This window comes from Bombina bombina, chromosome 3 (genome assembly GCF_027579735.1).
Source record: "Bombina bombina isolate aBomBom1 chromosome 3, aBomBom1.pri, whole genome shotgun sequence".
Classification (NCBI taxonomy): Eukaryota; Metazoa; Chordata; class Amphibia; order Anura; family Bombinatoridae; genus Bombina; species Bombina bombina.
Window position 1 is genome coordinate 333,969,072 of NC_069501.1, and position 14,383 is coordinate 333,983,454.

Below are 14,383 nucleotides of genomic sequence, written 5' to 3' on the forward strand. Positions count from 1 at the left end.
TAGATCTGGACCGGCAACCATCATCTTCCAAGCGGCATCTTCTATCTTCATCCGATGAGGACCGGCTCCATCTTGAAGACCTCCACCGCGGACCCATCTTCTTCCGACAATGACTTCCCGACGAATGACGGTTCCTTTAAGGGACGTCATCCAAGATGGCGTCCCTCGAATTCCGATTGGCTGATAGGATTCTATCAGCCAATCGGAATTAAGGTAGGAAAATTCTGATTGGCTGATGGAATCAGCCAATCAGAATCAAGTTCAATCCGATTGGCTGATTCAATCAGCCAATCAGATTGAGATCACATTCTATTGGCTGTTCCGATCAGCCAATAGAATGCGAGCTCTATCTGATTGGCTGATCGGATTAGCCAATCGGATTAAACTTTATTCTGATTGGCTGATTCCATCAGCCAATCAGAATTTTCCTACCTTAATTCCGATTGGCGGCGACGTTGTTGGGGGCAGGTTAGGGGTTAATAAATATAATATAGGGGTCGGCGATGTTAGGGCAGCAGATTAGGGGTACATAGCTATAATGTAGCTGGCGGCGGCGTGCGGACGGCAGATTAGGGGTTAATAAGTGTAGGTAGCTGGCGGCGACGTTGAGGGGGCAGATTAGGGGTTAATAAATATAATATAGGGGTCGGCGGTGTTAGGGGCAGCAGATTAGGGGTACATAAGGATAACGTAGGTGGCGGTCGGCAGATTAGGGGTTAAAAAAATTTAATCGAGTGTCGGCGATGTGGTGGGGCCTCGGTTTAGGGGTACATAGGTAGTTTATGGGTGTTAGTGTACTTTAGAGCACAGTAGTTAAGAGCTTTATAAACCGGCGTTAGCCCAGAAAGCTCTTAACTACTGACTTTTTTCTGCGGCTGGAGTTTTGTTGTTAGATTTCTAATGCTCACTTCAGCCAAGACTCTAAATACCGGAGTTAGAAAGATCCCATTGAAAAGATAGGATACCCAATTGACGTAAGGGGATCTGCGGTATGGAAAAGTCGCGGCTGAAAAGTGAGCATTAGACCCTTTTTTGACTGACTCCAAATACCGGCGGTAGCCTAAAACCAGCGTTAGGAGCCTCTAACGCTGGTTTTCACGGCTACCGCCAGACTCCAAATCTAGGCCTAAGATAGCTACAATATAACTAATAATTACATTGTAGCTAGCTTAGGGTTTATTTTTATTTGACAGGCAACTTTTTATTTATTTCAACTAGATACAATAGTTATTAAATAGTTATTAACTATTTAATAACTTCCTAGTTAACATAAGTACAAATTTACCTGTAAAATAAACCCTAACCTAAGTTACAATTATACCTAACACTATACTATCATTAAATTAATTTACTAAATTACCTACAATTAACTACAATTAAATAAAATAAACTAAAGTACGAAAAAAAACCCACTAAATTACAGTAAAAAATAAAATAATTACAAGAATTTTAAGTAATTACACCTAATCTAATCCCCCTAATAAAATAAAAAAGCCCCGCAAAATAATAAAAATCCCTACCCTATACTAAATTACATATAGCCCTTAAAAGGGCTTTTTGCGGGGCATTACCCCAAAGTAATCAGCTCTTTTACCTGTAAAAAAAAATACAATACCCCCCAACATTAAAACCCACCACCCACACACCCAACCCTACTCTAAAACCCACCCAATCCCCCCTTAATAAAACTTAACACTAACCCCTTGAAGATCACCCTACCATGAGACGTCTTCACCCAGCCGGGCACAAGTGGTCCTCCACAGGGGCAGAAGTCTTCATCCGATCCGGGTAGAAGAGGACCTCCAGACGGGCAGAAGTCTTCATCCAGGCGTCATCTTCTATCTTCATCCATCCGGAGTGGAGCAGGTCCATCTTGAAGAAAGCCGACGCGGAGCATCCATCCAGACCGACGACTACATGACAAATGACGGTTCCTTTAAATGAAGTCATCCAAGATGGCGTCCCTTGAATTCCGATTGGCTGATAGGATTCTATCAGCCAATCGGAATTAAGGTAGGAAAAATCCTATTGGCTGATCCAATCAGCCAATAGGATTGAGATTGCATTCTATTGGCTGATTGGAACAGCCAATAGAACGTGAGCTCAATCCTATTGGCTGATTGGATCAGCCAATAGGATTGAACTTGAATCCTATTGGCTGATTGCATTAGCCAATAGGATTTTTCTTACCTTAATTCTGATTGGCTGATAGAATCCTATCAGCCAATCGGAATTCAAGGGACGCCATCTTGGATGACTTCATTTAAAGGAACCGTCATTCGTCATGTAGTCGTCGGTCTGGATGGATGCTCCGCGTCAGCCAATCTGAATTCAAGGGACGCCATCTTGGATGACGTCTGTTAAAGGAACCATCATTCATCTTGTAGTCGTCGGCCTGGATGGATGCTCCTGCTTCGGCTGGCTTCAAGATGGACCTGCTCCGCACCAGATGGATGAAAATAGAAGATGCCGTCTGGATGAAGGCTTCTGCCCATCTGGAGGACCACTTCTGCCCAGTTGGATGAAGACTTCTGCCCGTCTGGAGGACCACTTCCTGCCCGGTTGGGTGAAGATGTCTCCCGGTAAGGTTATCTTCAAGGGGTTAGTGTTAGGTTTTTTTAAAGGGGGGATTGGGTGGGATTTAGAGTAGGGTTGGTTGTGTGGGTGGTGGGTTTTAATGTTGGGGGGGTATTTGTACTTTTTTTTTACAGGTAAAAGAGCTGATTACTTTGGGGGCAATGCCCTTTTAAGGGCTATTTTTAATTTAGTGTAGGGTAGTGCTTTTTTGGGGGGGGGCTTTTTATTTTGTTAGGGGGATTAGACTAGGTGTAATTAGTTTAAAAATCGTGTAATTTCTTTATTATTTTCTGTAATTTAGTGGGGGTTTTTTTGTACTTTAGATAATTTTATTTAATTGTAATTAATTGTATTTAATTTAGTTAATTTATTTAATTATAGTGTAGTGTTAGGTGTTAGTGTAACTTAGGTTAGGTTTTATTTTACAGGTACATTTGTCTTTATTTTAACTAGGTAGAATAGTTATTAAATAGTTATTAACTATTTAATAACTATTGTACCTAGCTAAAATAAATACAAAGTTGCCTGTAAAATAAAAATAAACCCTAAGCTAGCTACAATGTAACTATTAGTTATATTGTAGCTAGTTTAAGGTTTATTTTATAGGTAAGTATTTAGTTTTAAATAGGAATTATTTAGTTAATGATAGTAATTTTATTTAGATTTATTGTAATTATATTTAAGTTAAGGGGGTTAGGGTTAGGGTTAGACTTAGGTTTAGGGGATAATACATTTAATATAGTGGCGGCAACATTGGGGACGGCAGATTAGGGGTTAATAAATGTAGGTAGGTGGCGGCGATGTAAGGGACGGCAGATTAGCGGTTAATAATATTTAACTAGTGTTTGCGATGCAGGAGTGCGGCGGTTTAGGGGTTAATATGTTTATTATAGTGGCGGCGATGTCCGGTTCGGCAGATTAGGGGCTAAAAATTGTATTTTATTGTTTGCAAGGTGGCCTCGGTTTAGGGTTTAATAGGTAGTTTATGGGTGTTGGTGTACTTTTTAGCACTTCAGTTAAGAGTTTTATGCTACAGCGTTGTCGTGTAACTGACTTTAAAATGTGGTACCAGTCTTGACAGGAGAGGGTCTACCACTCACTTTTGGTCAGAGTCGTAATACCGGTGCTATGCAAGTCCCATTGAAAATATAGGATACACAATTGACGTAAGTGGATTTGCGGTATTTCCAAGTCTGGCCAAGAAAAGTGATCGGTACACCTGTACCTTCAAGACTCGTAATACCAGCGGGCATTAAAAAGCAGCGTTAGGACCTCTTAACGCTGCTTTTTAACCATAACGCACAACTTGTAATCTAGGCCTTAGTTTGTTATTTTTTCTAAGGGTAGGTTTTGTTATTTTTTTGTAATGGTATTTTTTTTTTTGTGTGTAAATGTTAGTTTTTTTTCGCCACTTTTTTTCTTCATTGATTTCTATGGGGGAACACATGCACGCGCATGTCAAAACTCCGCTAGGAATGTTTGCGCTTCTCGGACTACCGCTAGTGAAAAAACATATTTTTTTTAACTTGTAATATGAGCGGATCCCAAGAAGTGCAAAAAGCATTTAGCTAGCAGTGGTTTGACATTTCGACCATTGGGGCTTATTTACTATGTTGCGAGTAGACATGATCCTATGTAGCGGATCATGTCCACTGCACGTCGATAAATGCTGACAGTATACATGTCTGCATTTATCATTGCACCAGCAGTTCTTGTTAACTGCTGATGATTTTTCGCCCCCTGCAGTTTCACGGCCAATCGGCCGCTAGCAGGGAGTGTCAATCAACCCGATCGTATTGATCGGCTTGATTTTTGTCTGCCGCTTCAGAGCAGGCGGATAGGTTATGGAGCAACGGTCTTTAGACCGCTGATTCATAACTTCTGTTTCCAGCAAGGCTCGCCGGAAACACGGGGCATCAAGCTCCGTATGGAGTTTGATAAATATGCCCCCTTTGAGTTTAACTTAAAACTATAAAAATATGAAACATTTTATGAAATGATATTAAAGGTTAAATTTAAAAAATCCCTGCATTTAAACACACAACAAATGTAGTGTCCACTGCCCACTCACGGCAAACAAACTGCAATGAGTATAACAAGGTCAACAGCATTCATTCTAAGTGGTCTACCTTTAATCATTATTTGTATCGTGTAGGATTGTCTACGTTATTTATATTAGTACCTATAATGACTTATGGGAATTTAATGGTCCAAACACTAAATAACTTATGGGAAGCTATTGAAAGACTATACAAGCTTATCTTTTCATCTTATATTACAGTACATTATTATAAAAAAAGTGTGTATATGTTTTAAAGTGTGAATATCTATAAAATAAATAAGGTCTTTGTCTGTCTGTCTTCATTCTTTCATGTTTCAGGTAGAGCATGCGATTTTAAACAACTTTCTAATTTAAAGGTACATTCCAGAAGAATTGTAATCCACATGAATGCATTACTGCTTTGAATGGAAGCATTTTTATAATATACATGTATTAGAAAAAATGCTTCTAATAAAATCTAGAGCTGTTTCAAAAGTGTATTTAAGTATGCACAGTGCACAATCATTTTAAACAAAGCACTTGCTCAGAGAGCCGAAGATGCTTGTACCATCCGGTAATAAATAAATATCAGCTAGATTACGAGTTCTGAGCTCTATAGGGAAAATAACGAAGGGAAATTAACGACCACCACAAAAGCGGCATTAATTCACCTCCCTATAGCGCTTCTATTACATGTTTACAAAAAGCAGGCTTGTGCGGGCATTGAACTCCATACCGCACCAAAATACAAGTGCTGCTTTGACGTGCTCATGCATGATTTCCTTATAGACATTAATGAGGAGAGACAAAAAGGAAAAAAAAAGAGGACAAATCCGGATAGATAGCCAGTGCAATGGAGTTTTATTCATCTGTAGAGTAGTTTAGCAAGGACAGCTTAAACTAACTGACATGTTTCGCGCATGTCTCATGCACTTCTTCAGAAATTTTAGAGGAGAGCCGTCAAAAAAGAAGCCTAACACCTGCGATCGTGGAAACAAAGCTCTGTAACACAGCCCCATTGATGTCTATGGGGGAAAGAAAATGTTATCTTTAAACCTAACACCCTAGCATAAACCCAGAGTCTAAACATTCCTAATCTGCTGCACCTAACATCGCCGCCACCTACATTACAGTTATTAACCCCTAATCTGCCACCCCCAATATTGCAGCCACTATACTAAAGTTATTAACCCCTAAACATCTGGCTTCCAACATCACTAACACTACATAAATATATTAACCCCTAAACCTAACCCTAACATAACCATAACCCTAATCCTAACGTAACCATAAGCCTAAATTTAACCCTAACACCCCCTAACTTAAATATAATTAAAATAAAGCTAAATAAACCTTACAATTATTAACTAAATAATTACTATTTAAAACTAAATACAAACTTACCTGTATAATAAAACCTAAGCTAGCTACAATATAACTAATAGTTATATTTTAGCTATCTTAGGTTTTATTTTAATTTCACAGGTAAGTTTGTATTTATTTTAACTAGGTAGACTAGTTAGTAAATAGTTATTAACTATTTAATAACTACCTAGCTAAAATAAATACAAAGTTACCTGTAAAATAAAACCTAACCTGCCTTACTCTAAAAAACTAACATTACAATAAAAAAAATAAATTAATAATTAAAATACAATTTTCTAAATTACAAGTAAAAATAAACACTAAATTACAAAAAATAAAAAAACACAAAATCAGCCAATAGGATTGAGCTTGTATTCTATTGGCTATTCCAATCAGCCAATAGAATGCAAGCTCAATCCTATTGGCTGATCCAATCAGCCAATAGGATTTTTTCCCCTTTAATTCCTATTTACAGCGACGATCAGAAAAAGAGGATGCTCCATGCCGGAAGTCTTGAAGATGGACCCGCTTTGTGCCGGATGGATGAAGATAGAAGATGCCGTCTGGATGAAGACTTCTGCCCGCTTGGATGGAGACTTCCGGCCACTTCGATAAAGACTCTGAGTGCTTGGATGAAGACTTCTGCCAGCTTCGATGAGGACTTCTCGCCCTGCTTTGATGAGGATGGATGTCCGGTCTTCGAAAACTTTAAGTGGATCGTCGGGGGTTAGTGTTAGGTTTTTTAAGGGTTTATTGGGTGGGTTTTATTTTTATCTTAGGTTTTGGGTACCTTTTAAGGGCAATGCCCATCCATATGCCCTTTTCAGGGCAATGGTTAGCTTAGGTTTATTTAGATAGGTTTTTATTTGGGGGAAGTTTGTTGGTTGGGTGGTGGGTTTTACTGTTGGGGCGTGTTTGTAATTTTTTTACAGGTAAAAGAGCTGATTTCTTTAGGGCAATGCCCCACAAAAGGCCCTTTTGAGGGCCATTGGCAGTTTAGTGTAGGCTAAGGTTTTTCTATTTTGGGGGGGCTTTTTTATTTTGATAGGGAAATTTGATTAGGAGTAATTAGTTTTTATTTTTATAATGTGGTTTTTTATTTTTTGTAATTTAATGTTTATTTTTTTTGTAATTTAGAAAATTGTTTTTTTAATTTATTTTATTTTATTGTAATGTTAGTTTTTAGTGTAAGGCAGGTTAGGGTTTATTTTACAGGAAACTTTGTATTTATTTTAGCTAGGTAGTTATTAAATAGTTGAAAACCATTTACTAACTAGTCTACCTAGTGTCAGATTGCCAGGAATCAGACTGAGACGAGAAGTGCAAAAATAATCACACACCCTTTATTAATAACAAAGAAATAATAAAAAGTCCACAAGTCAAATAACAAGCCAGGAATCAAAGCCAGAGCTGGTAGTCAGACGAGCCGAGTCAGGAGCCAAAGCGAGTAGTCAGACGAGTCGAGTCAGGAACCAGGAGGGACGTCAGACAGCTAGGTAATACACAGGACCATGAACTCACAAACAGGTCTGAGACAATGCAAAGGCAAAGCATACTGAACAGAGGCCCTTTAAATAATAAGTGATGACATCACAATACTGAGACTGCAACCTGTCTCACATGATGATGTACACCCAATCCGGCCCTATGAGGGTGTGCAGGAAATGAGCAGCATCAGGACACTCTGCATCAGATTCAGTAAGAGGTAAGTAAAATGACTGCCAGCAGCATAATGGCAAACAAAGCAGGGAAAAAACCCTGACAGTACCCTCCCCTCAACGACCCCTCCCCCGCGGGAGGACAAAAGGCTTATTGGGGAAATGGGCATGGAAGGCACGGAGGAGGGTGGGAGCATGAACATCAGAGGAGGGAACCCATGAACACTCCTCTGAACCATAGCCCCTCCAGTGAACCAAATACTGTACGCAGCCCCTGGACATACAAGAGTCCTCCAGTGAACCCAAATACTGTACGCAGGCCCCTGGACATACAAGAGTCAATAATGCTGCTGACCTCATATTATTTATGGTTGTCAACAGAGATAGGACGAGGATGAGGTAACACAGTGGTAAACTGATTACAACCCAATGGTTTCAAGAGGGAGACATGAAAAACATTGGAGATGCGCATTGCAGGAGGAAGGTCAAGAGCGTAGACCACAGGATTGACCCGTCTGAGTATTCAAAAAGGACCAACATAACAGGGAGACAGTTTATTGGTAGGCACCCCGAAGGTTCAAATTGCTGGAGGACAGCCAAACCCTCTCACCAACCTGGTTGGAAGGCGTGGGCAGACGCCTACGATCAGCCTTGAAATTTTGGCGCTGCATAGAACGATGAAGGCAATCCTGAATCTGCAATCACGTGGAACGGAGTTGCCGGAGATGCTCCTCCAAAGCTGGAATACCCTGAGAGATGAATGAATCGGGCAACAAGGATGGTAGGAACCATAATTCGCCATGAACGGGGATAACTGGGAGGAAGCATTATTAGCACTATTACGAGCGAACTCTGCCCAAGGTAACATTTCAGACCAATTATTGTGGTGATCTGAGACATAGCAACGGAGGAAACTGTTCCAGAGCTTGATTTGATCGTCCGCAGCCCCCATTGGATTGAGGGTGATATGCCGAGGAGAATGAAAGCTGGATCCCCATTTGATCACAAAAGGAATGCCAAAATCTGGAGACAAACTGGCTACCCTGGTCCGAGAATATCTCCTTGGGTAACCCATGTAAACAGAAGACATCTTGGGCAAAAATTGAAGCACGTTCCTGAGCGGTAGGCAGCTTCTTCAAGGGAATGCAATGTGACATTTTAGAAAAACGGTCAACCACCATTAGGATAACAGTATTGCCATTGGAAACAGGGAGCTTGACAATGAAGACCATGGAAAGATGTGTCCAAGGACACTCACCATTAGCAATAGGTTGAAGAAGACCAACAGGAAGACGTTGAGGAGTCTTATTCTGTGCACAGACTGAGCAGGAGGTAACATAAGCAGCAACATCAGAACGAATACCTGGCCACCAGAATTGTCAAGTGACAGACCAAATCATTTGGTTCTTGCCCAGGTGACCTGCGGCTTTAGGACAATGGTAAGTGTGCAATAGTTTGACTATTCTCAGGTACAAAGCACTTACCACTAGGTTTCTCAGGAGGTGCATTGGTTTGTGCAGTGAGGATCTCCTCCCCTAAGGGAGAAGTTAAATTAGTATGTATAGTGGCCAAAATATGGTCAGGAGGTATAACGGGAAAAGGTACAGACTCCAAGGTACAGACTCTTCCATGGACAGAGGCAAAAATTGACGAGAGAGGGCATCAGCCCTAACATTCATACTACCAGGCAGGTAGGAAACCACATAATTAAACAGAGACAAAAATAGCGACCATCTGGCCTGTCGGGGAGACAAACATTTTGCATTGGATAGATAAGTCAAATTTGTTTGGTCAGTAAGAATGAGCACTGGTATGCTAGTACCCTCGAGAAGGTGCCTCCATTCATTGAGTGTCAAAATTATGGCCAGTAATTCCCTGTCACCAATTTCATAATTGCACTCCGCCGGAGACAATTTCTTAGAGATGAAACCGCTCGGATGCAAGTAACCATCAGGCAAAGGACATTGAGACAAGAGGGCACCTACTCCAGTCTCAGATGGATTGACCTCAAGAACAAAAGGCAGGACAGGGTTAGGATGAGTCAAGAACTGTAGCAGCAGCAAAGGAAGTCTTAAGACTCTCAAAAGCCTTATTGGCAGTAGGTGACCAAAGGAGTGGATCATTCTCCTTATGGGTCAAGTCAGTGAGAGGTTTGACTAAGGAAGAAAAGTTTTTAATAAACTTCCTATAGTAATTGGTAAAGCCAAAAAAACGTTGATAGAGCGAAGACCGACTGGGCGAGGCCTTTGCAGGACTGCAGAAAACCTGTCAGGATCCATGGAGAACCCTGCAACAGAGATTACATAACCTAGGAAGGTTACTTGAGTCTGATGGAACTCACATTTTGCGAGTTTACAAAACAGGCCATTCTCATGTAGTCTCTGAAGTACCCGTGTAACATCAGAACTATGAGCCTCAAGAGTGGGTGAGTGTATGAGGATATCATCTAAGTACACCACAACACACGGTTGCATCATATCTCGTAGGACATCATTAATAAATTCCTGGAAAACAGCTGGAGCATTACATAGGCCAAAGGGCATTACAAGATACTCATAATGCCCACTCCTGGTGTTAAATGCTGTTTTTCCATTCGTGGCCCTCCTAAATCCTAATGAGATTGTATGCTCCTCTCAAATCAAATTTAGAAAAGACCGTAGTTCCCTTGAGGCGGTCAAAGAGTTCTGTAATGAGCGGAATAGAGTAAGAATTCTTAAAGGTAAGACGATTAAGACCCCTATAATCGATGCATGGTCTTAACTTGCCACCCTTTTTCTTCATGAAGAAGAAACTAGCCCCTGCAGGAGAGCAGCATTTGCGGATGATCCCCCGTGACAGAGCATTGGCAACATACTCCTCCATAGCACAGTTCTCTGCAATCGAGAGAGGGTAAACCCATCCCTGAGGAGGAATAGCTCTGGGTTGCAGGTCTATGGCACAATCATAAGACGGTGAGGAGGCAACGTACCAGAATGCACCTTGTCAAAAACGTCTTGGAACTCTCGGTACTCATCAGGCAATTGAGATACCGAAGAAGTGCACAGGACTTTGACTTGTTTCCGAAGACAAGTGGAAATACATTGCTGAGATCATGGCAATATTTTAGACCTATGCCAGTCGAGACTGGGATTGTGCTTTTGGAGCCAAGGATAACCCAGAACAACCAGAAAGTGCTGAGTGTTAATCACCTGGAACTGGAGGGTTTCAAAATGGAGAGCCCCAACAGCCATGTATAACAGAGTGGTTTCGCGAGTAATGAGTGCAGGCTGAAGGGGCCTACCATCAATGGCCTTAATAGCAAGCAGAATGGACCGAGGCAATACACGAATGGAGTGCTGTGATACAAAAGCACTGTCAATGAAATAGCTCACAGCACCGGAGTCAACAAGAGCCTGGGTGACTATGTAGGAGTGCAACCAGGAAAAAACAACTGTGACCAAAGGTTTCAACTTTAGTGGTTCCGGGATAAGGATAAACCACCCAAGGTCTGCCCCCAACAGGACCCTAGGTGTGAGCGTTTAACCGGGCGTGTAGGACAAGATTTTTAAAAGGTGACCCTGTAACCCGCAATAGAAGCAGAGCCCCTCCCTCCTCCTAAAGGCCCTCTCTACTGCGGAGAGACACATGAATCCCAACTGCATTGGCACAGCAGTACCTGGTGACTCGGGACCAGGAAACATGGGAGGAGAGGGAGGCATGGGTGGGAACAATAACGTAGGAGACAACGGAACAGAAGGCTTTCCCAAGTGCTCCTTGAAAGAGGGCCTCTCTCTGAGTCTGATGTCAATTAGGATTAAAAAAGACACCAAAGCCTCGAGATCCTCTGGTAAATCTCTGGCAGCAACTTTGTCTTTAATCGCATCAGAGAGCCCATGAAAAAAGGTGGCAGCAAGGGCTTCATTGTTCCAACCAACCTCTGCGGCAAGCATACGGAACTCAATGGCATACTGAGCAACATATCTTGTACCTTGCTGAATGGACATGAGTCATTTGGCAGCAGAGGAGGAGCCAGCCGGAACATCAAATACCCTTCGAAAGGAGGCCACAAATTCAGGGAAATTAGACATCACAGGTTTATTAGTCTCCCACAAGGGATTAGCCCAGGCAAGGGCCATGTCAGAGAGTAAAGAGATGAGAAATCCTACCTTAGCTCTGTCAGAGGGAAACACCTGAGGTAACATTTCAAAGTAAATGCCCACCTGGTTCAAAAACCCTCTGCACTGATTAGGATCGCCTCCATAAAGCTGAGGTAGAGGTGCAGAACCGGACATGCTCCTGGTAGGACTAGGTGCAGCAGCAGAAACAGGAGCAGCCATAACTTGTGGGAAACTCTGGTCCAAATGTGCAGTGGGAGTTAGCAGGGTTTGCAGGCCTAGTGCAAATTGATCCAAGCGGTGATCCTGTTCATCTATCCTGGAAATGATGGTAAGTAAAGGTGGATTATTAGCGCCATCAGGATTCATGGCCCTTGTGTAATGTCAGGGTACAAGGAATCAGACTGAGACGGCCAGGTAATACACAGGAACTCACAAACAGGTCTGAGACATCGCAAGGGCAAAGCATACTGAACAGAGGACCTTTAAATAAAAAGTGATGACATCACAATATTGAGACTGCAACCTGTCTCACGCGGATGATGTACCACCAGTCCGGCCGTAAGAGGGCGTGCAGGAAATGAGCAGCATCAGACACTCTGCACCAAATTCAGTAAGAGGTAAGTAAAATGGCTGCCAGCAGCACATGGCAAACAAAGCAAGGAAAAAACCCTGACACCTAGTTTAAAATAAATACTTTACAAACTTACCTGTGAAATAAAAATAAAACCTAAGATAGCTACAATATAACTATTAGTTATATTGTAGATAGCTTATGTTTTTTATACAGGTAAGTTTGTATTTAGTTTTAAATAGGAATTATTTAGGTAATAATTGTAAGGTTTATTTAGCTTTATTTTAATTATATTTAAGTTAGGGGGTGTTAGGGTTAGAGTTAGACTTATGCCTAGGGGTTACGTTAGGGTTAGGTTTAGGAGTTAATATATTTATGTAGTGATGTGGGAGGCCAGAGGTTATGGGGTTAATAGTTTAATTTAGTATATTTTGTTGTGGGGGAGCTTGCAGTTTAGTGGTTAATAGGTTTATTATAGTGGCAGTGTTGGGGGATGGCAGATTAGGGGTTGATAATATTTAAGTAGTGTTTGCGATGCAGGATGGCGGCGGTTTAGGGGTTAATAGGTTTATTATAGTGGCGATGATGTCAGGGAGCGGTGGAAGAGGGGGTTAATACATTTTAATACTGGCAGTGATGTCTGGAGCGGAAGATTAGGGGTTAATAAACTTATTATAGTGTTTGAGATGCAGGAGGTCCTTGGTTTAGGGGTTAATAGGTAGTTTATAGGTGTTAGTGTACTTTTTAGATGGCGGTACGGATCTTTTCAGTATAGGGTGTACCGCTCACTTTTTGGCCTCCGAGCAAACTCATAATACCGGCGCTATGGGAGTTCCATTGAAAAAGGACTTTTTTAAAAGTGCGGTACTGACCATTGCGTGATGGTCAAAAAGGTGTGCGGTACACCCTATATCAACAATACTTGTAATAGCGGCATTAGGGAAAAAGCAGCATTATGAAGCATTACGATGCTTTTTCACTCATAACGCCAAACTCGTAATCTAGCTGTTTGTTAATTGCTGACACGATATACAATGCTCTGAGCTGTTGCAAGTATTTAAAATGCTCGTGCACTGAGAATATCCCATCTATGCTTAACGTACACATGCAGAGAAAAGTATTAGCACTAAAACAGTGATAACTCTTACTAGAAGCATTTTTGCCAATACATATACAGGGAGTGCAGAATTATTAGGCAAGTTGTATTTTTGAGGATTCATTTTTTTATTTTTCAAATTTTTTATTGAGGTCCATAATCGTACAAAATAAAGACAAGACAAAAAAACAAAAATACAAGGATGGTAATGTTACAGATAGATTTCATACTTCTGATCTAATACAGGTAGGAACTAGAGAATGAAAAGATATGCATTTAATATAGTAATAGTCTAGTATAAACAGACTGGCTTAATAGCGTTCAAAAAATGTGACACACACTACCATCCTAAACCTCATTTTTCATTTTTCAAAGTAACCCTTCTGTTCAAAACTAGCTGGGCCTCTCTTGGACCCCTAGTTGCTTAGAAGGATAGGCAACAGAAAGGTTGGAAATATAAGACCACTTTTGGGTCTTTGTAGGACTAAGCATAGAAATAAATGGTTATGAATATAGGCACAGAATTACTTGCGTTATTAACTCTTCACTAGTGAGATAATGTATCTGCGTTTACAGATGTGTTTACACAAATAGTAGCTAGTGAAAGAACTATAGGTAATAGACTAGTAGTATATGGCAAAAATTATAGTTTCAAAGGGGGTAGTTATTAGGACGTAAGTCCTTAAGTTACCGAACAGACCATATGCATGGGGGAGGAGGGGAGGCGAAATTTTGGCACCAAAACTTGTAGATCGCTACATCGGTTGTTGGCTTGGAGATATTCTATGGCTAATAAAAAAAAATTCAGTACTATGCTATGGAGACCTCTCCCTTATGGAAGAATATGTATAATTAAAGAACAAAAAATAACAGAGTATACAATATTAGGATAGGCATTGCATCAACCCATATGTGTCAAACATATCTTAACCCTATATATACATATCATAGTTTGGTTAGGAGGAATCTCTTGCAAAA